Raw genomic sequence first — 23,082 nt, forward strand, 5'->3', positions numbered from 1 at the left:
TTTTAGCTATAATTTGTGGTCACTTTTTTAACAGTGAATTAATTGAAACTTTAAAATGGCCATAACTCCTTAAGTATTGAGTTTTCACTTTTTTAAGAGTGAATTAATAGAAACTTTAAAATGGCCATAACTCATTAGATATTGAGTTTTCAGCGTTTTTAGCTATTATTTGTGATCACTTTTTTAAGAGTGAATTAATTAAAACTTTAAAATGGCCACAACTCCTTAATTATTGAGTTTTCAGCGTTTTAAGCTATTATTTGTAATCACTTTTTATACCCTACACCACATAGTGGTAAGGGTATTATGTCTTTGTGCATTTGTTTGTAACATGGAGAAGGAAACGAGATAGACCCATAGTTATTTTTGAGAACCTTCATAGAATCACTTTCTGAGTCGATTTATGCATGTCAGTCCGTCTGTCCGTCCGTCCGTCCGTCTGTCCATGTATTCTTGTGAACAAAATGCAGGTCGCATTTATTATCCGATTGAGATGAAATTTTCCAAACAATATTTTTTTGGCCCAAGGACGCACCCTATTGAAATTGGTGGGAATCGGATCAAATTTAGATATAGCTCCCATATATATCTTCATCCGATTTCGGGTTTAATGTGCACCAAATGTCCACTATCAGTCCAAATTACCTGAATTTTGGCACACTCAACCGAGTTCGGCCTAGAAGCAAGTATATCAAATTTGGAGAAAATCGGTTCAAATATAGCTATAGCTCCCATATATATCTTTCATCCGATTTGATATTTAAGTCCCTTACATTCGTAATATTCACTCCACAACCGTCATATTTGGTACCAGGTATTAGATGGAGCACAGGAATAGCTGTTTTAAATTTTATCGAAATCGGTTCAGATTTGGTTATAGCTCCTATATATATCTTTATCTGATTTCAAATTAATTTTGCACCAAATGGGCAATACAAGTCCGAATTTAAAAGATACAAATGCTTCGGCGTATTTAGTCCTTTGAATTTTAAATTATAATTATAATCATAGGGTGTATGATTGAATTCTCCCAAAAAACTTTTAATTGTTATGTGGAGCTCAACTAAATTATAAAGTGGTGTAGGGTATCATAAAATCGGCCCGCCCGACTTTAGGACTTTCTTTACTGGTTTAGCAGTGAATTAATTGCAACTTTAAAATGGCCATAAGTCCTTAAATATTGAGTTTTCAGCGTTTATTAACTATTATTTGTGATCACTTTTTTAGCAGTGAATTAATCGACACTTTAAAATGGCCGTAACTCCTTAAATACGTTTTTAGCTATTATTTTTGATCACTTTTTTAGGAGTGTATTAATAGAAACTTTAAAATGGCCATAACTCCTTAAATATTGAGTTTCCAGCGTTTTAAGCCATTATTTGCGTTCAATTTTTTTAAATGGCCATAACCGCCTAAATATTGAGTTTGTATTATTTGTGATCACTTTTTCAAGAGTGAATGAATGGAAACTTTAAAATGGAAAAAAACTTAACTCCTTAAATATTGAGTTTACAGCGTTTTTAGCTATTATTTGTGATCACTTTTTTAAGAGTGAATTATATATTGACTTTTCGGGGTTGCTGTGATCACTTGTTAAAAAATGAATTATTGGATATTTTAAAATGACCATAACTCCTCAAATATTGATTTTTCGTAATTTTTAACTATTATTTGCGATCACTTTCTAAAGAATGAATTATTAGATATTTTAAAATAACCATAACTCCCAAAATATTGACCTTTTGGCATTTTCAGCTATTATTTGTGATCATTTTTTAATGAATGAATTTTTAAGTAATTTATAATGGCCATAACTTCTAAAATATTGAATTTTCGGTGTTATTAGTTTCACAAAATTATTATGATGTACTTAGCACCAGTCAGACGTGCGGACACTAATAGATCGAATTCAAATGTCCTGAAATTGATTTTGTTCAAAGATACCCTATTTTAATGAGTTAGATTTTGGCCGTATTAAATGATATATATATATATATATATATATATATATATATATATATATATATATATATATATATATATATATATATATATATATATATATATATATATATATATATATATATATATATATATATATATATATATATATATATATATATATATATATATATATATATATATATATATATATATATATATATATATATATATATATACTGTAGGTATACAGCTGAGGGTACTAAAATCGCCCTAATATAAATCTGTATGCTACACGCTAATATAGAGGGCAATTTTTTAAGGGATACGGAAAAGTTTTTCAAAACCAAACCGACTATATGATACCTTACACCATTGTGCTTATTTTGTAGATCTCCTGTAACAAAAAAAAAAAAAAAAAATATAGTGGGAATTTATGTGAAGTAGATGCTGTATAGTGAAAGGATTATTTTAAGCAAGTAACAAGTACAAAAGCAGTAAGTTCTGCCGGGCCGAACTTTGAATACCCTCCACCATTTGGAACGAATTAGAAATTTTTCAAAAAAAAAAAAAAAAAAAAAATAAAATAAAAAAAAAAAAAAATAAAATAAAAAAAATCCATTAAAAATTCTTTTAAAATCTTTAAAATATCTTATATAGGAAGGTGCCGATATGGGGGGATATACGATATTGTGGACCTATAAACACAAATCTATGTCTGCGTATAAAGTACTCACAAGAAACTCCATGTGTGGATTTTCAGACAATTCCATTGGAAAAAGTGGCTAAAATCATCAAAATACCGAATATAGGGGAGTACCGCTATATGGGGGATATACGATATTGTGGACCTATATAGACAATTCCGTTTCAGGGGTAAAGTGCTCACAAAGAACTCCGTGTGTGGATTTTCAGACAATACGATTGGTAAATGTGGCTAAAATCATCAAAATACCGAATATCGCGGGGAATCGTTATATGGGAGCTATACGTTATCGTTAACCTATATAGAGAATTCTCTGTCGGGGCGTAAAGTGCTCACAAAGAACCCCTTGTGTTCAAAGAACCCCTTGTGACCATTCCGTTGAAAAATATGGCTAAAAACATCAAAATACTGAATATCGGGGGTACCGTTATATGAGGGCTATACGATATCGTGGACCTATATAGATAATTCTCTGCCGAGGTATAAAGTACCCACAAGGAACTCCTTGTGTGGATTTTCAGACAATTCCGATGAAAAATGTGGCTAACATCATCAAAATACCGAATATCGGGGGGTACAGTTATATGGGGGATATACGATATCGTGGACCTATATAGACAATTCTTTTTGGGTACCATTATATGGGGGATATACGATATCGTAGACCCGTATAGACAATTCTCTCTCAGGGGGTGAAGTACTCACAGGGAACTAATTTTAAGACAATTCCATTGAAAAGTGTGGCTAACATCATCAAAATACTGAATATCGGGGGGTACAGTTATATGGGGGATATACGATATCGTGAACTTATATAGACAATTCTTTTTGATGGGGTAAAATACCCACAAGGGACTTGTTTTGTGGAATGTCAGACAATTCCATTGAAAAATGTGGATGAAATCATCAAAATACCAAATATCGGGGTACCGTTACATGGGCGCTATACGATATGGTGGACCTTTATAGATAATTCTCTGTCGAGGTATAAAGTACCCACAAGGAACTCCTTGTGTGGATTTTCAGACAATTCCGATGAAAAATGTGGGTAAAATCATCAAAATACAGAATATCGGGGGTACAGTTATATGGGGGATATACGATATCGTGCACATGTATAGATAATTCTCTTTCAGGGGGTAAAGTACTCACAAGGAACTGCTTGTGTGGAATTTCAGACAATTCCATTGAAAAACGTGGCTAAAATCAAAAAAAAAAAAAAAAAAAAAAAAAATCGGGGCTACCGTTATAAGGGTGCTATACGATATCGTGGACCGATATAGGGCTATAACTTGACCTGCCTGCAGACAAAAGAGAGATCTGTGCAAAATTTTAGCTTCCTATCTTAATTCGTTTAGACTGTAGCGTGATTACAACAGACGGACAGACGGACGGACAGGGCTAAATCTAAGAAATTTTACGCTGATCAAAAATATATATACTTTATTGGGTCTAAAATGATTATTTCGATGAGTTACAAACGGAATGACGAACTTAATATACCCTCCATACTTTTTTTGGTGGAGGGTATAAAAAAGCACTAAGTTCGGCCGGCTGAACTTTAAATACCCTCCACAATTTGTAACGAATTAGAAAATTTTCAAAAAAATAAAATCCATTAAAAATGTTTTTAAAATCGTTAAAATACCTAATATAGGTGCCGATAAATGTGGGGATATACGATATTGTGGACCTATAAAGACAAATCTATGTCTGGGTGTAAAGTACTCACAAGGAACTCCTTGTGTGGATTTTCAGATAATTCCATTGGAAAAAGTGGTTAAAATCATCAAAATACCGAATATCGGGGGGATACCGTTATATGGGGATATACGATATCGTAGACCTATAAAGACAACTCTCTTTCAAAGTGTAAAGAACACCTTTTGTAGAATTTCTGACAATTCCATTGAAAAATGTGGCTAAAATCATTAAAATACCGAATATTGCGGGGTTCCGTTATATGTGGGCTATACGATATCGTCGACCTATATAGATAATTCTCTTCCAAGGGATAAAGTACCCACAAGGAACTCCTTGTGTGGAATTTCATACAATTCCGTTAAAAAATGTGGCTAAAATCATTCAAATAACGAATATTGCGGGGTTCCGTTATATATCCTTCCATATAACGGTATATTTTCTCTCAGGGGGTAAAGTACTCACAAGGGACTCCTTGGGTTTATACAATGTTTTATTCAATTACATTGAAAAATGTGCCTTACATAATCAAAATACCGAATATATATCTTCGAACTTGACCTGCCTGCAGGCAAGAGAGAGATCTGTGCAAAATTTTAGCTTCCTATCTTAATTCGTTTAGACTGTAGCGTGATTACAACAGACGGACGGACAGGGCTAAATCGTCTTAGAATTTTACGCTGATCAAGAATATATGTACTTTGTTGGGTCTAAAATGATTATTTCGATGTGTTACAAACGGAATGACGAACTTAATATACCCTCCATACTAGGTATGGTGGAGTGTATAAAAATATTTGTTGTAGCAATAGGTATACCGGACGGAGTTTCGCCAAAATGTTAAAATTCGGCTATACATGACAGAATCCTTTAATTTGTGCTGATATTACATATATGGTGAGCAATAACCGTAAAATCGGCTTAAGATGTATATCGAAGCTTTATACAAATCTGAACTGATCTCGATAAATATTAAGAAATCACACTACCCCGCTTGAATTCCATCAGGAATAACTTTTTTTTTCTGGAAAATGCTCATCAAACTGCTTTTGTACGCTTGTTAACAATATAATAAGCTGTCACTGGAATAATTTTAACAAATATCGGACGAGGGGCTTAGAAATGACAGCAGTCTGAAGTTGGTTGCATTTTTTTCATCTCACCCTCTATTCAAATCTTATAAAAATTCTGCTCATTGCTGTATTTCATGCTCCCTTCCCTGTGAATAAAATCAAACCAATACAAGAGATGTTGTAATGTCACTAACATAGCATCATACCTTGAAACATTAATGCCAAAGTGACAAAACAAAATCACCCTTGGGTCATACAAGAATCCCGTCAATACATTCATAAATGAACTCATACATGTATATAGATGGATGTTGATACACTATAAGAAGGTTACGAAGATATTACAAAAAGGAACATGTAAAAATTAAATTGATTTTTTTGTTTTTTTTTCAGATTGAGACTGGACATGTCCAAAGTGACATTCAAAGTTTTATTTTGTTGTTCTTGTTGTTTTGTGTGATATTTTTGCTTCGGTCATGATTTACGTTTAAGTTCGGGAAACTTAAAAAAATAATGGCGTCAAGTATACGCACATACATTCAGACACATATGGGGAGAACAAACCTTGAGGCCAAAACTTTTTGTGCAACAAGAATATATCGTTAACATTTCTATATAGAACTTACCGAGTATCAAATTGATGGAGATGTATTATTCGATTAGTACCAAAAAGTCCATGTATCTGTAAGAAATAAAAAATGTTAACATTTGATTATTTATGGACTATTTGGTAGCTAGAATCGTTAGAGATGAATTTTCCAACGAATTATTCTCAAATTCAATCATTATCAAATCTGTATCAAGGTTTAGATATAAATCCGTTGAAAAATTTGCTTTTCCAAAATGTGCAATGAAAGTTACAAAGGATGTGTAGATGTGAAATACATCAGTACTTTTGGAAATTTAAATTAAGAAAATACTAAATGTTTCAAATAATGCAAGGAACGGGTCAAGAAAAAATTCTGCAATTGAAATAGGACCTAATTTTCAGAACTCAAACATTAAATTATAATACTAATAATAAAATTATAATATTAAAAAATTTCGGGTGCACTAAATGGCCAATATCAGTCCAAATGACCTGAATTTCGGAACTTCCGACAGAATTCAGACTAGAATCAAGTACTTCAAATTGTGTGAAAAGCGGTTCAGATATAGCTATAGGTCCCATATATATTTTATTGGATTTAGGGTTTTAAGACCCTCACATGCGCAGTATACACTCCACAGCAATGATATTAGATACCAGGCACCAGATACTACTCTGCTTTTTAATTTTGAATTTGAAACTAGCAAATGATAACAAACATTTAGCAGAAAACCTGTACCATCGACTTACCGGCACAAATGGAAATATTCAATTCCGATTCTTTTATTTTTAAAGTTTTTTTTTTTACCTCATGCTGGAGGGTATTCAAATTTCGACAGAACTATAATATGACATGGAACAAATTAAGTACAACTTAAGGCAGTTCTTACATTTAGTATATAGCTTCAAAACCCCCTTTTCAATACATTTCTACCTCCTAAACATTTTTATTATACCCTTCACCATAGTATGGAGGGTACAAATATACCCTCCTCGAAATATGTATTTTAGACCCCACAAAGATCAGCATAAAATTCTATGTCGATGTAGCGGTGACCGTCCGTCTGTCCGTTGTGGAAATCACTCTAGCTTCCGAACGAATTGAAGTAGGTTAAAAAATTTTACTCAAACGTGTGTTTGTTCTGCAGGACTTTCGGTATTGAAAATGGGCTTTATAGGTCCGTGTTTATGTATAGCCTTCATATAACTGTACCTCCCGATATTTGGTATTTTGATGATTTTAGCGACATTGTTCACCGGAATTGTTTCAAACTTCGTAATGATAGTTCATAATGGGTACTACAGAAAATTGTGACAGAAAATTGGCTATGCAGATCCACGTCTTTGTATAGCCCCCATAGAACGGCACCTCCCTACATTCGGTATTTTTATGATTTTAGCGACATGGTTAACCGGAATTATTTCAAATTTCGCATTTGAAGTTCCTAATTGGTATTAAAGCCTGTGGCTAAAATTTATCTATGCAGGTCCAGGTCTTCGTGTAGCCCCTAAATTTAGGAAACTCCCTTTATTCGGCATTTTGATGACTTTAGCTACATTATTTGCCGGAATTGTTTCAAATTTCGTATATGTTCTTCGTAATGGGTACTGCAGGTCCAAGTCTTCGTATAGACCCCAGAAAACGGTACTCCCTATATTTCACATTTTTAAGATTTTAAGAGAATTTTTAACAGATACTTTTTTATTTTTATTTTTTGAAAGTTTCCAAATTCTTTCCAAATGTTGTAGGATGTACAAAGTTCGGCCCGGCCGAACTTACAGCGTTTTAACTTGTTTTCTCTCGTTCCCTTCGCATAATTGCAGATATAGTGCATTTTAGTATTTTTGGTTCGAATTTACAAAAAACCTTTGGTCTGTCTATTTATAAACGATATCTGAGATCCTCATCTCAAATTTAAGATTTCTAAGTCTATCCCTTCTCCAAATACCATTAAGTGTTTTTTAGTACAATACCAAGTTTTAAATTTCCAACTTTATACCCAATACAAAAACTTAGTTCCATTTACGAATTTTCATATATTTTAGTACGTATTTCCAAAATATAAAACGTTATCAGTAGCACTAATGCCAAAATCCTAATCGCCACGGTTCACCAAAATCAAATACACTACCATTTAGTACTCTATATTTCAATTGTACTTCTTTATTTGTACCCTACACACCAGCAGTGACCCCTTGCCAGCATTTCAAATTCCAGCTCCACCCGTTCCACAAAAACCAAATTGTGCCTTAGGTTCGTCTATTCTTCACAATGCGTAAGACCCGCATTCAACTTACACATTTCAAACACTATCCGTTCACCCAATACCAAATGTAGTACAATTTAGTACTTATTTAGCCTAAATGTGCAAAACCAACTCAAATCACAATCTCATCTCACAAAAGTGAAAAAGATATCAAATTTCAGATTTCCTCATATACCAAATTTAGTAGCATTCGTACTTTTCATACCCTCACCTTGGAAAGGGGGGTATATTAACTTTGTCATTCCGTTTGTAACATGTCTAAATATTCGTCGTAGACCCCATAATGTATATATATATATATATATATATATATATATATATATATATATATATATATATATATATATATATATATATATATATATATATATATATATATATATATTCATAATCAGCATAAAATTCTAAGTCGATTTAACGATGTCCGTCTGTCTCTCTGTCCGTCTGTCTGTTGAAATCACGATACAGGCCACATTATTTGATGTAGAGCGTCACAATTTAGCAGAATAATTTGTATTGTGTCTAGGATGGTTGGTATTGAAAATGATATACCACTTTTTGGTATTGTCCCCATATAACGGCACCTCCCGATATTCGGTATTTTGATGGTTTTTACCACATTTTTTTATGGATTTGTCTAAAATTTGGTATTTGTAGGTCGTAATGGGTCCTAGTTCGTGTGGCGAAATGTTGTATGTATAGGTCAACGCTTTGGTATAGCCCCCATATAACCCAATATTCGGTATTTTGATCGTTTTTGTCACATTTTTATACCCTACACCACATAGTGGTAAGGGTATTATGTCTTTGTGCATTTGTTTGTAACATGGAGAAGGAAACGAGATAGACCCATAGTTACTTTTGAGAACCTTCATAGAATCACTTTCTGAGTCGATTTATGCATGTCAGTCCGTCTGTCCGTCCGTCCGTCTGTCCATGTATTTTTGTGAACAAAATGCAGGTCGCATTTATTATCCGATTGAGATGAAATTTTCCAAACATATTGGTACCAGGTATTAGATGGAGCACAGAAATAGCTGTTTTAAATTTTATCGAAATCGGTTCAGATTTGGATATAGCTCCCATATATATCTTCATCCGATTTCGGGTTAATTGACCACCAAATGGCCAATATCAGCCCAAATGGCCCGAATTTTGGCACATGTAACCGAGATTAGCCTTAAAGCAAATACAACAAATTTGGAGAAAATCGGTTCAGAAACAGCTATAGCTCCCATATATATCTTTCATCCGATTTGATCTTTAAGTCCCTCACATTCCTACTATGCACTCCACAACCGTGATATTTGGTACCAGGTATTAGATGGAGCACAGAAATAGCTGTTTTAAATTTTATCGAAATCGGTTCAGATTTGGATATAGCTCCCATATATATCTTCATCCGATTTCGGGTTAATTGTGCACCAAATGGCCGATATAAGTCCAAATGGACTGAATTTTAGTACATCGGACCAAATTCAGCCTAGAAGCAAGTATATAAAATTTAGTGAAAATCGGTTCAGATATAGATATAGCAACCATATATATGTTTCATCCGATTTAGTGTTTTAGTCCCTTACATTCGTAATATTCACTCCACAACTGTGATATTTGGTACCAGGTATTAGATGGAGCACAGGAATAGCTGTTTTAAATTTTATCGAAATCGGTTCAGATTTGGATATAGCTCCCATATATATCTTCATCCGATTTCGGGTGATTGACCACCAAATGGCCGTAATAGCATCAATTTTGGTAAATCCGACCGAAACCAGCTTAGAAGCAAGTACACTAATTTTAGTAAAAATCGGTTCAGATATAGCTATAGCTCCCATATATATCTTTCATCCGATTTGGTCTTTAAGTCCCTCAAATTCGTAATATGCACTCCACAGGAATGATATTTGGTACCAGATATCAGATAAAGCCCAAAAATAGTTGATTTTAATTTTATTAAAATCTGTTCCGATTTGGATATGCCTCCCATATATATCTTCATCCGATTTCGTGTTAATTGTGCATCAAATGGCCAATATCAGCCCAAATCACCTGAATTTTCGTACATAAGACCGAATTCAGTCTAGAAGCTAATACGTCAAATTTGGAGAAACCCGGTTCAGAGATAGCTATAGTTCGTAAAATGCACGATAGAATTAGATAGATTTTGATTTTGTATCAAATATCTCATAGAGCTCTGAAATGCCCTGTATAAACCTTTTTAAGAGAGCTCTACTAAATATGCATAGTGGTGTAGGGTATCATATAGTCGGCCCCGCCGACTTTTGAGCTTTCCTTACTGGTTTTTCACGGATTTGTCTAAAAATTAGAATTAGTTATCCATAATAGGTTCTATCTCCGTTGGCGAAACATTTTATGTATAGGTCCACGTTTTTGTATAACCCTAAATAGCGGTACCTTCCGATATTAGTATTTTGATGATTTTTGCCACATTTTCCCACGAATATGTCTAAAAATTGGTATTTGTGGGTCATAATTGGTTCTAATGTTTCCATTGCCCTAAAGTGGAGTGTATTAAAACTTCGGCCCGGCCGAACTTAATGTTTTTTTACTTGTTCTACCATCCATCCGTTTACACAAACACAAATTTAGTACCTTTAGTACATAATTAGTAATTATTACATATATCTGAAACCAGCTTCTTATGTCAATCCAACCTTTCTAACTTGATTTTTATGTCAAATGTCACGATTTCACGTCTGTCCGTTCACATAATACCAAATGGTAACATAATTTAGTGCTTTTTAGTACTTTGAGTGCACCCAGTGTTTGAATTTCCAAACAAACTTTGATACATCTATCCTACATCGCAGCAGCGACCCTCATTCCAAATTTCAAAATTCTAGCTCTTTCAGTTTGATTCATACAATGGAATTTTTAATCCTTTTCAGCGCTTTTAGTATCCCCATAGTTCAAATTCTACATACCTAGCCTACATGCAAAATTTCAGGATTCTATATATAGCCGTTTGGCCTGGGCGTTGATAAACAATACGTTAGTCATTTAGTAATCACGAAGCGGTTTTATGTATACAGAAGCTGGTCAATCCAAGAAATTTATTTGGCACATCCTCCTTACAACAAGTCCCAGCTCTGTCCAGAATTAATAGTTTGTTTTACTACAACCAAATATGGCAATGTAATCCTGCAAATAATATTTAAAAAAAATGTCATATCCTTTGCCCAGGAAGACATATTTCTTTGAGTTGTGGTGCTAAGCAAATCTTTTATGAAGAAAAACTTTCAAAGGTTTTTTTCTATTTTTATTGACTATGTCTGAGGACATGTTAATTTTTTGTTGTTGGCCATTTTCCCTCATAGCCTTAACCAAAAGGAAAAAGAAATGCTGTCATATGCTGGTGTCCTGCATAAAGTTTAAAAGTAGATGTAAGTTTTGTGTGTGTGAGAGAGTCATAGTTTAGTTGACTTTTTGTTGGCCCTATGGGTGAGGGACGGGATGGGGTGTTGTTACCTTAAACTTGTGTTATTGGTCATCACCAAGTCCTGAGTTTTTTTTTTTTTTTTGAGAAGTGGTTGGGGTGGGTGAAGCGTTGAAATATAGTTTAGATTGTTTTTTATATTCATGTTTAGCTGCTGTCCTCTTAATGGACTCCCTGGTGTATTGCAAGTTGTGTTATTGATTCATGTAAGTCAATGGGGGGAGGGGGGTGTTTTGTACATTTCTGTTTATGATATAAAATGACCAGCTTCGTTGGATTGAAATGCCTTGGGCTATTAGGACATGTTTCAATGTTTCGGACATTTGTCTCTTGGTCCCCTGACGCTTCGCATTTTTTGTTTCTCTTTTCATTCCTAATATTTCCCAATACATTTTTCATAAAATTGCTTGGTCATTTTATATTGCAATTTCGTAACTTTGATGTTGAGTGTGTGTGAGAGAGCGAATGATGTGTGTATGTGTGCTGATAGAATAAATCTAAAGTGAATAACTTTTGTCTTTCGAGCGTAACATGTACTGAATGTAACTTTCACCCGGTAACGATGAAATAGGAAAATGATTTTCCACAATCGCAAAAAAACTGGACATCATCCCTCTCCTTCCGTCTCCACTCAATTTTCAACCTTTTTATCGCTTACGCACACACACATATAGTTTAGATATGTTTGCAGAGGTCGATTACAAAAGCTTTTAATAAAATGTATTTGTTTTCTCTTATAAATTATTAAGCAATTGAAAACACACACACACACACACAAACATACTCTACCATATATTGTCAGTAACTGCTGAATTGACATATGTTCACGTAAAAAGTTTCCTGTTTATATTCCAAGAAAAAAAATAATGTTAGAATGACCACTCAAAAATCTATTCGAAATAATCATTGGAGTAGTTTACTTTTCGGGGTGTATGCGAGATTGGGAAGTGGTGCTACACCCTACACCGATATGGGGCTAATGACCCATAGAGATAATAATGTTTTGTCTTGAAAATGGATTATCCGATTTTTGGTACGGGGTACCGAATGCAGTTGAACAGTATGGCTAGAGAAGTTATCAGTCCCCTGAGTTGGAGGAAGACAGATTACTCAGAGTCTTTTTGGCGACCAATGTGAAGAAAAATTGTAAAATGTGAATATGTAGGATTTGTGGAGGCACCCATTCCTCAAAATTTCTATATAAACAAGTCAAATATTATCAGTCAGATTTATACACCCAGCCTTGACCTATGATTATTCAAACTCTTGACTCTTTATGGTGGAGGTTCCGAATAGTTGGCCAATATTGACCAATTTGTATCTGACCTCAGACTGATATAAGTATTACAACGTGACAGATATGCACTATATCGACTACTTCCTGTACTTTATATGAGATATGTGCACATTTTTGGAAAATGTGTAAATATGCGTGAGGTAACAGATATAGCGGGCGGAAGTGTTCCATTTTCATAATTCATCAAATACAGATTAAAATATTGGTAATTGCAAAATTTGAAGGAAATCACATATCCAATTTTATGCGAAATCATAAATTTCAATAAAAGACATATTCATATCAGATTCCTGGTTAAGAGAAACATTTGGATATAGCAAGTTGTAAGGAATCGCCGATTTGTTTTGCAAGTTATGACAAATATAAGTATTGGAAATTGTAATCATTTGAGGGTGAGGTACCAGAAGGGGTTGGCAGATGTATATCATCTTCACAACAAATCATGTGTTAGCAAAAATGTTTGAATGCGGGAATTTTGATGAGATGGATGGATCCATATCCATATCTTATTTCGCATTCCTTGGGCGTTTCGCTTTTCAAAATCTTGAACCCTATGTGGGGGAGGTACCAGAAGAAATGGTGGGATCTCTACAATCTTTATAATAGATCTTGCGTTGATGGAAATATTGAGATGGATCAAGTCTGAATGGAATCGGAAGTTATTATCGCGTTTTATAAGTTTCATGGATAATTAAAATGTAAACCCTTTGTAGGAGAGATACCAGAAGGAGTGGACCTATATATCCCATCTTTATTACAGATCTTGTATTAATAGAAATATTGATATATGTCACATCTGAATGGAATCGGATGTTTATTTTGTGTTTTATGGGCTTCATGAATATTCAAAATGTTGACCCTTTGTGGGAGAGGTACTCGAAAGAGTGGACCGATATATTCCATCTTCTCACTTGACCTTGGAATAATAAAAATATTGTGATGTGTGTAATTTGAAGACAATCGGACTCTTACATCTCATTTGATAAGAGTTATAATTATTTCAAATTTTGACCGTTTATGGGGGTGGTACTTGATGTAGTGAACCGATATTTTCCATTTTGCACCTGACCTAGCACTGATGCAAATATTAGCATATGCAAAGTTAGAGCAGAATCTACTACTACTCCACTACTAATACTCCTTTCTCTCTCTCTCTCTCTATGCAGTAAATTATTTTCTTTGAAAATGTTGTCATTTAGTGGGGGAGGTACCAAAAGGAGTTTACCGATATTGGCCATCCCGATCTCGATCTAAGTTTGACAATAATATTGCGATATCCCAAGTTTGGATCAAATTGGATACACCCTTCGAGAGTTATCGTGCGCACCAGCCAGCCAGACAGACAGACGGACTGACGGACATCGCTAGATCGACTTCAAATGTCCTGAAACGGATTTGGTCCAAAGAGACCTAGGGTATAAAACCGTTATTTCGATGAGGCACGTTTTGGCTGTATCAAATGATATATACCTTCTATAGCCATATGGCTGAGGGTATAAAAAGAGCTTAGTGATGAGTAACTGGTTCGTATTAGAAGGGTACTAAAAGTACTAAAAGTTACCAAACATTGAAACCACTTTGTAAGGCAAAAGGAAATTTGAAATAAGGGTTGCTGGGGATGTTTGGATAGATGTACCAAAGGGATTTTTCGAAATTCGAAGTACAAAAGTAAAAATCACTAAAATTGATACAATTTGATATTATGTGAACGGAAAAGCTATATAATGGTCTTTGGTATAAGAATTGCATTTGGGAAGTAGAATTGATATAGAAAGGTGGTTTAGAAGATGTATGTTAAATTTAAGAATTGCACTAAATAGTGCTAAATATTGTACAATTAGGGTTTCGCCGAAAGGAATGAGCTGGATTTTTTAATTGTTGATACTGGGATCACTATTGGTGTGTAGGGTTGAGATTTGAAGGTAGTTTTGGAATTATATTCAAAAAAAGTACAAAAACTACTAAATGGTATACAATTTGATATATGAAGAGTGGATGAAGTTGGAAATCAAATTTTGAAGTGGTATTGGAAATATGTACTAAATAGTTGTAAATGGTACAAAATTTGGTGTTTGGATAAGGGATTGAGTCGGAAGTCTAAAAGTTGTCATCAGGATCACCATTTGTGCGGTAGGGTTGATACATGGCGGGGGATTTGGAAACACGTTCTAAAAATTACGAAAAGTACCAAATAATATAAACTTTGTTATTTGGGGAAGGAATGGAGCCGGGAATCTGAAATTTGGAGTGAGCGTCTTTGATGTTGTGTGGGATAGGGGTTTTTCGAAATTCTTGAAATTTTATATGAAAATCTATTCTTGGAAATCGGGTTGATGTGAGGTGGTGTTTTAGAAGTGTGTTCTAAGTGTAAGAACTGTACTAAATGGTACTAAATTTCGTACAAATCCGTTCTGGGTGAACCGAAGGAACTGGTTAGTATAAATGTTGGTATTGGGGTCCCTGTTGGTGGAATGTTTTCTGATAAATTGGTGGTTTTGAAAATGTGTATTGCAAGAGCACGAAAAATGTTAAATGGTACTTTATTTGGTACAATTTGGTATTAGGGGATATAGGTTTTGTAAATGTGTACTCTAATTGTTCGAAAAGTACTAAGTGGTACCAATGTGGGTATTGGGTATTGCTAGAGCTGGAATCCCACAATATGACATTGAAGTCTTTGTTGGTATCTGGTGCTGGTTTTGCAAATATGTATCATAATTGTTCGAAAAATCCTAAATGGTACTAATTGTGAATTTCTAACGATGTCGATGTAGATTGTGTTTGATATGCGTACTAAATGTTAGTAAATTTTGTAAAGGCGGAGGAATAGAGCTGAAATTCTGAAATTTTATATTGATGTCACAGTTGGCTTCTAGGGTTTATTTATGAAGATGTTGAAGTAGTTTTGGACAGAAAATTTAGATGTGGGTCCTTTCGCACTAGTTTTACAAATATCCTCCTCGGTAAACTTCAAAATGAAAAATTCTGAAGACTGTTTGGTGTAAAAACATTTTCCTATTATTCTATCCGAAAATGGAAAAAACTGTATAATACATTAAACCGTGAAAGTCTGAAAATTAAGTGCCATGTATTAAGTTTTGATTAATATTTTCGCCAAACTTAGCAAATTGTACGTTTTGAGTAATAAAAGGGCCTAACACAATCTGTTGGAACGAATTTATCGTAAAACATTTATTTAAGTCTTCTGTCGCATCCTGAAGCAGTAGGGTATTCTGTTTTCTTTTTTTTTCTGAAATTGTAGCCAGCTCTGATATTGGCCTTTTCACCATTTACTATTTCCTATAAGCTTTGTCAACCTGAATCTTTTTTTGCTCTAACCCAATTTCTATCTCTACCAACAGCAATGGTTCTAAACTAAACAATTTTTGTTCTATTATAAATTATGCTCAATTCAATTTGCTATAAACAAATAGAAATCGGAACATCACTTATACATTGAATTTGGGCAGATATTTAGTTTGTGCATTAGGCTATATTGAAAAAAATTTCATTGGATGTAAATAAAATAAAAAAGAATATTGGACAAGAAGTGAAACAATTACTGAAGAAATAGATAATCTATTTCTAAACACGGTCACTTAACCAAAGGCGAAACAAGGCGCAAAGTGGCAGAGGCTTTCTGGTGTTGCCTTTAACTGGAAAATTTGAGATTATTAGCTCGTCTCGAAAGAGAAAAATCAGTAATGGCAAAAATGTTTTTAATCATCAAAAAAAAAAAAATAAATAAATAAATAAATAAAATAAAATGAAATAAAAAAATAAAAATAAATAAATAAAAAAATAAATAAAAAAAATAACTTCCATGGGTTCTAATGTCCAATCAAGCGGAGTTTTTATAACGATATATTTACATTGGTACCTACTTTAGATGCCACTACTATTCCAATACCTACAAATGCATGGTCATACATTCATGCATTGAGAGGGAGAAGCGAGTTTCATATATGTGTATGAAAACGTTTTAGAAATTGTCAATAAAACAATTCAATTCAAACAGACGAAAATGGCCAATCCGGCAATCGGACTGACATCAACAATTCATATTATTAAATATTAATGTGGTAAATTGTAAAATTGTCTAAATCCCCTTTCAATGGGGATATGTGGTATAAATGTATGTTTATTTTTTCACAATTCATTTGGGAGGAAAGAATTCCAACAGACGAGTTGAAATATCCATAGAGTAGATGATAGATGATGATGATAGATATAAGTACTTGGAAATGGGGCGATATTTACAATACCATATCATTGACCAATGTAGACAATCATCGAACTAGACCTGCCGACTAACAAAAAGCAACTCTGTTCTTACTATGACAAGTCGTTTGAAGTGATTACAAAATAAAAAAATAATTACCGTTAAAATTCAGTAAATTGTGAAAGTAGGACTAAAAAGTAAAGAATTAGTTAAGTTCGGTCAAGAGAGATAATTCCGTTGAAAAATGTGGTTAAAATCGGGAAAATATCGAAAGGTTCCAGGTACAGATAGTTCTCCATCAGAGAATATAGATAGTATATAGATAGTTCTCCATCAGAGAATAAAGTACCAACGGTCGACATTAAATTCCAACTTTAAGATAATTCCGTTGAACAATGTCGCTAAAATCATCAAATTGCCGAATTTCGGGAGGTAGTGTTATATGGAGACTATACGAAGCCGTGGTCCTGTATAGATAATAATTTTCTGTCATAGAAAGTAGCACCCAATGTGTGATATTTTAAACACAAAATCGGATAAAATCTATGTATGGGAGCTATAGGTATATCTGAACCGATTTACATCAAATTTGAAGTATTGGTTTTTGGGATGAATTCAGTCGTAATTGCCAAAATTCAGTCCATTTGGGCTGATATTAGCCATTTGGCGCACGATAAACCTGATATCGGGTAAAGATATATATGGGAGCTATATCGTAATCTGAACCGATCTCGATAAAATTTGACAGAGGTATTTTCGAGCAGTATCTGATGTCCGGCACCAAATATCATTTTTCTGGAGTGCATATTACGCATGTGAGGGACTTAAAACCCCAAATCGGATCAAATATATATGTGGGCGCTATGGCTATATCTGAACCGACTTTCTCCAAATTTGATTTATTTGCTTCTGGGCTGAATTCGACAAGAAGTGCCGAAATTCAGTACATTTTGGCTGATATTTGGTGTGAGGGACTTACCAAATCTGATCCAATCTCGATATAATTTGACAGAAGTATTTCTGAGCTGATATCTTATATCTTGTACCAAATATAATTCTTGTGGAGTGCATATTACGCATGGCAGCTATAGCGATATCTGAACCGATTCTCACAAAATTTGAAGCACTTGTTCCTAGGATGAATTCAGCTGGAAATTCTGGGATTCAGTTCATTTGGACTGGTATTAGCCATTTGGTGCACAATAAACCATATATCGGATAAAGATATATATGGGAGCTATATCCAAATCCGACCCGATCTCGATAAAATTTGACAGAGGTATTTCTGAGCTGCATCTGATATCTGGAACACCAAATATGGGAGCTATAACTATGTCCGAACCGATTTTCACCAAATTTGGTGTACTTGCTTCTAGGCTGAATTCCGTCGGATGTGCCAAAATTCAGATCATTTGAACTGATATTGGTCAATTAGTGCACAATTAACCCGAAATCTGTTAAAGATATATATGGGGCTATATCTAAATTTAAAACGATTTTCAAAACAAAAGGGGTCGTCCTTGGGCCAAAAAAGTATTGTTTGGAAGATTTCATCTCAATGGAATAATAAATGCGACCTGCATTTTGTTCACAATAAAACATAGACAGACGGACTGACATGCATAAATCGATGCAGAAACTGATTCTATGAAGATCCCCAAAGTAACTATGGATCTATCTCGTTTTCTTCTCCATGTTACAAACAAACGCACAATGTGGTGTAGGGTATAAAAATCCGGGCTATACAAAATGTTGACCGGACTCGGACTCGTATATTTCATTTTATAAGAGTTATAATTATTCCAAATGTTGACTCTTTGTGGTGGAAGTACAAGTACAATATTAGGATTTGCAAAGTTGGAGCGGATTATCCTGACTCTGGAATAAAATATTTTTTTTTTTTTTTGAAAATTTCGACCTTTTGTGGGTGAGGTACCAGAAGGAGTGGACCGATACCTTAACATCATACTTGAGAAAAAAATATAAAGCGAGTCTTTATATTATTTTCAACTATCCTCAACTGGATATCCTTCCCCTTATTAAAACGTTTGAACAGTATCTATTTTTTTGTCCCATGTGGGATTCTCTCTTTTCTGTAGAATTTTAAAATGAATAAAAAATATAACTACATTTTTCCTTCAAATGTTCATTCAAATATAAGTTGGTTGTTTGTTCATTTTCTGATTGGCATATATGTAGTTGCTGTTTGCTAGCTCTTTCCCCAGTTTATTTTTATATCCAAGCCATGGCATTCTCCATTGTGTAGTCCTGCTGTGTATTTGTTTGGTGCAGAAACAAAAAAAAATCATACAAATGTTTATGCACTCATTTGACCATTACATGATGTTTGTTAGTTTTCAGTTGAGTTCAGTTTTGTTTTAGCTGCTACACACATTTGTTTTGGCCTAAGCAAATCCATGGGGCTGTAAGAGGCACCGGTCAACGGGATGTTGTTGTGGTCATTTGTTATGCATGATTTTCTAAAACGTATAAATATTTCCCTTTGTATTGGCACAACGTCAAAACTTTCATATAAAATATTTTTGTATTTGAATTGTGCACCATTTTTATTTTATCCCTTTCCCATTGGATATTTTCTAGTAATCTGAAGGATATGTCACAATGGAGTATACCCATAAAGTTTGCGATGAGAAAAAGGATGACAACATATTGGTTGAATTGGTTTGGTTGGTCAAATTGGTCATACTTCCCATGCAGTAGCCCCTTTTTAAGTAAATCTCGACAACAGTTATATGTTAACTGTAGATTGAGTTAAGTCCTTATAGGGTTGCCAGATTGTCTTTGTAACAAGGAATACCACCAAAAAACAACCGATATTGAAAGGGTAGTCATGATAGTTTAGAGGATGTGTAGTTACAATTAAATCGTAACTACTTCACTCGGAGCCATTTCGCCGTGAAAAGGATGGGGAAAGGCGTCGAATGTTAAACTACGGCGCTAGAGCAAATGTAGCCTTTTTGCGTAGTTATATATAACCATGTGATCTGTGCCAGAATGTACACTGAGATCAAAAGTCGAATGTTCACCTATAGGTCGTGGTCTCTCCCTTGATAAAGCAGCGCAGTGACAGGACAGTAGTTGTTCAATCGTTTCATTCTCTTCCTCAGTATTTTATTCACGTTCACGTTCTTCATCGGATGTTGCAATGACCTGTTAATATTAATATCATTATCTGTAACGTTGATGTGTTCATAATTAATAGAGACTGTGTTCTCCGCTAGAAGATGTGTCGCCAAATTTGTTTTGATACCTTTCACCGTGGTTTGTTGTACCACCTTGCTTGGGCTTTTTTCCTGAAGAGTAGTTGTAATATTTTGGTAAAGTGACATAGAGGAGGGTTTACGATGTCGGCTACGTCGAGGTCTGTTGGCTGTGATCCTTGCCAATTCATTGGCTTTATAATTTCCTTCAATATGCCAATAACCAGGTACCCTATAAAGCCAGCGAGTAGTTTGCATATTGTCCAGAGCTAGTCTACATTTCAGCACTTTACCTAAATTGATTGCATAAGATTCAATAGCTTTAAGAGGGACTTGACTATCCACCTAAATAGTCAGAGATTCAGTTATTTCATTTCCCATAGCTTTAATCAATTCTGCTGCCTTCATTATATCGTGAAAAAGCTGCATTTTCCATCTAACTTTTAGGTGTACACCATTTTTCCATCTTTGATCCGCCGGTAAATATCGACATACTGATTAGAGTTAGATTGGCTCCTTTCCATTCAACTTTGTACTTATGAGCCTGTGATTAAAATTGAAGCTGCTCACTGTACGTTTGAGGTTTGAGAGAGAGAGAGAGGGTAGGGCCTGAATAGGCTTCTGCAACCAGACCAGTCACAGTCCTCTTGTTAGCGACAGGGGTTGATAATGCACATTGTAGCAGCTGACCCATAGACAGCTTCATGGCCTCGGGATGAACGAGTAGAGGGTTCGTATCCTTCGGAATCAGAGAGGACTTTAGACTCCAAGGGACCAGTGTTTGATTGCGTTGATGGCGCAACACTTAAAGCTGTCGTTCCATCAGCTGGGATATTGCTGACCTACACAGGACCTCGTCAGAAGGTTTGTTCACGGGTGGGCGAGCTTTCTTTCCAAGGTCGGAAGGGAGAGTGAATAGCTGCTTCTCAAGGGAACACTTTGGCAGCCTTTTCCCTCTCCGTAACATGAGAGGGATTTCGGCCAATGAACTTCTTACAGTACATTAGAGACCTCTTATAACCTCTCTAGGCTTATGCCTCCAGAGTCCCCGTGTGTGATTGGGATGCTGGTAGGTTTGTTCCACGATGGTGCGTACAAATGGATTTCCCTCCTTGAAGCTTGACCTGAGTGCTGTGTGGAATATTCCTAGGGGTTTTTTGGTTCGGCTCTATGAGACGCGGGTATGGCGGTAACATCAAGTTTCTCATCAGAGCGGCGGGTCACACCCAACACCTAGTGGAGCACTCTCCTAGCTGAGCTTCTGGCTTTTGGTTATTTCAAGGAGGGGGACAACTATTCGCTTTGTCTCTGTATGCTTTCACATACCACGTCTTGGTAGTCATCCGCATTTGAAAGCATGTCCTTGGCCGTGTCCTTAGTTGGTGCTTCTGCAGCAGCAATTTAATTGATTGTTGGTTGTGTGTTGTTATTATTTTTCTTCTTAAAAAGTCGGGAATATGGTGTTAATATTGTCCACCATTACATAGCTTACATATCATGGTAAGGACTTGGTAACTAAGTCTGCCCTTCGTTGAGGCGTCAATGTATCAATGAGGCAACCATTCGAAAATATTCGGTTGTTGGTTGTGTGTTTGTTGTTATTATTTTTCTCCTTAAAAATCGGTATTGTGGAGATAATATTGTCCACCATGACACCTACATATGTTGTGTTTATCATTGCGTTCAGGTATCAACGAGGCAACCGTTCGAAAATATTCAGTACCCTGACAGTAGGGCACGGTTTATGTAACACCCTAGCATCCGTTAGCAGTGGACAATACCGTCCGCTGTTTAGTAGCCAAGTAGCGAAGAGTAGCCAAGATTATAAGAGGCAATCCTATTGGGAAGGACTTTTGGGATCATTAGGTTATAGAATGAATGAATACAGTTTCCAATATAAACGCATATTTGTTACGGGTAGTTCTGCTAAATATGCAAAGAAGTATATCAGAAAGTCGTCCCAACGTTTGTATATTCCGCCTGATTTTTCTGTTTTGCTCATTGGTTTAAGTTTTTTGTTCCGCACGTTTTTTATATTCCTATGCTCAACTTCTTTGGTTTTTCGTAAAACAAAGCATTTTGGCAACTCTATAACGCAATGTCTTGCCATGTCCATTTTCTTCATTTATGTCAGCTTATTTTGTTGGAAAATGTTTAAAATGACCCTAACGAAGGGTTGTATCCGCACATCTGTACATAAAAATGTATATGTGATTGTGCATGGGCAGTGACATCATATGGTCACTTTCAACAAATCATTCTCAAAGTCAGGTTACTTTCGTTGGACAACATCAAATGTAAGACAAGTTTTAATGAAATTTTAATAATAGATTTGAAGTGGGGCGAATATGGCAGAGGTGGTGGGGTATTTTTAAAAGACAACGACAGTACATTTATTTATCAAGTGACCAATTTATGTCCGGATTACTTTCTGTTTGCAATTATAAAATTTTAAAATCATATCAAATCAGAGAGAATCGAATTTTGTAATTTTCGATTCATTCAAGGCGTAACTGATAAAAGGGTAGTACTTTGAAATGGAATATGGATATGTGTGAAGAGGGTTGTTCTATTGTCTAATGGACATGGTGGTGCAATGGTTAGGCAA

General features: G+C 34.9%; 1 protein-coding gene across 1 annotated transcript in view; it reads right to left on the reverse strand.

Annotated features, from left to right (window-relative positions):
• Positions 1–6,095, reverse strand: part of LOC101889307 (uncharacterized) — an 87,985-nt gene extending 81,890 nt beyond the window's left edge. Inside the window, exon 1 of the mRNA XM_059131791.1 lies at positions 6,048–6,095. The gene's annotated coding sequence lies outside the window, so the exon portion shown is untranslated. The remainder of the gene's footprint in view (positions 1–6,047) is intronic.
• Positions 6,096–23,082: the final 16,987 nt, after the last annotated feature.

This window comes from Musca domestica, unplaced genomic scaffold, assembly GCF_030504385.1.
Source record: "Musca domestica strain aabys unplaced genomic scaffold, Musca_domestica.polishedcontigs.V.1.1 11, whole genome shotgun sequence".
NCBI lineage: Eukaryota > Metazoa > Arthropoda > Insecta > Diptera > Muscidae > Musca > Musca domestica.